At 38.1% G+C, this 2,454-nt stretch overlaps 1 non-coding gene across 1 annotated transcript; it reads right to left on the bottom strand.

Moving 5' to 3' along the window:
- Positions 1–831: 831 nt before the first annotated feature.
- Positions 832–938, bottom strand: LOC131169714 (small nucleolar RNA R71). Its single transcript, XR_009140614.1, has one exon. It is a non-coding gene; the product is annotated as a small nucleolar RNA R71 (small nucleolar RNA).
- Positions 939–2,454: the final 1,516 nt, after the last annotated feature.

The following is a 2,454-nucleotide window of genomic DNA, read 5'->3' on the forward strand; positions in this document are numbered from 1 at the left end:
TATATCGAAAATTCAATCATTAACACAACTCCTCGTGGGATCGATATTTTTCTATACTACTTGTACGACCCGTGCACTTGCGGTTGGGACGCATCAAGTTTTTAGCGCCGTTGCCGGGGAGTTGTTTGTTTAAGATTGAATTCTTGATTATTTTAGTTGTTTTTTAGTTTTATCTCTGTTATCTTTTCATTTTGTGTTTGTTTGTTCTTTTTCAGGTACCTTTAATCTTTTATGAGAAGAGCTAGAAGCTCAAGTGACACAACCTTACTGTTTAATCCTGAAATTGAGAAATTTTGTAAGGCCAACAAGAAAGAAACCAGAAGAAGGAAGGAAGTTTCGAGAGAAACTGAATTAGAAGCAAACATGGCTGATGAAAGAGTTAGAATTGGTGTTGGTAATGCTGGAAATGGTCAAAACAATGAAAATGAAGCCCAAGGGGAAGAAGTTGTTAATGCAAACGTGCCTAGGGGAAGTATGATGGATCATGCTTTTCCTCGTTTTGATGACTTGAGAGAGAGCATAGCAAGACTAAGGATTGATGCAAACAGCTACAAGATGGATTTTGGAGTTCTTCAAATGATCCAAAACTCTCAATTTGGAGGACATCCTTCTGAAAATCCACACACACACCTGAAGAAGTTTGCTATGATTTGCGACATGCAAAAACAACCTGGAGTGTCTGATGATGCAGCAAGATTGAAGCTATTCCCATTCTCTTTGAAAGATAGAGCATTGGATTGGCTTGATTCTTTACCTCACAACTCCATTACAAATTGGGAGCAACTAACTGATGCATTTCTTGCACAATATTTTCCACCTGGAAAAACTCAAGAGCTGAGGAATCAAATGACATCTTTCAGACCAAGAGAAGATGAAACTCTCTATGAATCATGGATGAGATGGAAGGAATTGGAAAGATTATGCCCACATCATGCCATTCCAAAATGGATGATAAATCAGAATTTCTACACAAATGTCACTCCTGCAATCAGAGGAATTATTGATGCTCAAACATGAGGAGAATTTATTATAAAGCATGAAGATGAAGCTTATGAGTTATTAGAGAAAATTGCAAAGAATACTCATCTTTGGAGTAGTCCAAGAGGACCAGCTCCAACTCAGAAAAGGCAAGCTGCTGGAATGTATGATCTTGATCCATTCAACATGATTAATGCAAAGTTTGATGCACTTACAAATGTCCTTGCTAAGAAGATGGAAGATTTGAGTATGTTGGTTAGTTCAACATCATCACCGGAAGTTCACAACAAGTGGCTTATGCAGGAAACTACCGGTGTGGAGTAGATTATGGAGAACAAGCGGCATATGTTGGTAATTATGGAAACAAGCAAATGGGGAATCCTTATTCTCAAACTTACAATCCAAATTGGAGGAATCATCCCAACTTTTCATGGGGCAATCAGCAAAATCAAGTTCAAAATCAGAATTTTCAACCACAACATAAAAGTCAAGTTCCATATCAGCAAAATAGGCAACCATTGCCTAATTTTCAGCAGAAAAATATGAACCCTCCACCAAAACAGCAAGAACGAAATTCCACCACTGAAGCTTTATTGCAACAGATTCTTGCCAACCAAAATAAGCATGATGAGGAGATGAGAGAGGTGAAAGCAAGGCTGGAACAAATGCAAACACACAACAGGATCTTTGGAAAACCAGATTGCACAACAAACATCTTCCTCAAGTGCCAAATCTTTTGGAAAGCTTCCAAGTCAACCAGAAAATCCAAGAGAGCATTGTCAAGCTATTACTTTAAGAAGTGGTAAAGTTATAAATGATGAGAAGAGTGAAAACAGTGAGAAGAGAGAAAATGAAAAAGGAACTGATGAGAGTGAAAAACAAGAGAGTAAGGAGAAATTTGAAGAAAAAGAAGAGAAGTATATACCTCCTGAGCCCTACAAGCCACAACTTCCCTTTCCACAAAGATTTCACAAAGCCAAGCTTGATAGGCAATTTGGGAAGTTCTTAGAGGTTTTGAAGAAACTTTACATAAATGTGCCTTTTGTTGATGCTCTTTCACAAATGCCCTCTTATGCAAAATTCTTGAAAGAAATTCTCTCAAATAAGAGAAAACTTGAAGATGATGAAACTGTAGCTTTGACAGAAGAATGTAGTGCTATCCTCCAGAGGAAACTTCCTCCAAAGCTTAAGGATCCAGGGAGTTTTTCAATTCCATGCCACATTGGAGAGTCTTGTTCTACAAAAGCTCTATGTGATTTAGGGGCCAGCGTTAGCCTTATGCCCCTTTCTATCTATGAAAAGCTCAACATGGGAGATCTAAAGCCAACCCACATTTCTCTTGATTATTGTGAACAATCAAGTATCTGAAGGGATTTTGGAGAATGTGCCCTGAAGGTTGGAAAGTTCTATATACCTGTTGACTTTGTCATCTTGGACATGGAGGAAGATTCTAATATTCCAATTATCTTGGGGAGA

This window comes from Hevea brasiliensis, chromosome 1 (genome assembly GCF_030052815.1).
Source record: "Hevea brasiliensis isolate MT/VB/25A 57/8 chromosome 1, ASM3005281v1, whole genome shotgun sequence".
Lineage (NCBI taxonomy): Eukaryota > Viridiplantae > Streptophyta > Magnoliopsida > Malpighiales > Euphorbiaceae > Hevea > Hevea brasiliensis.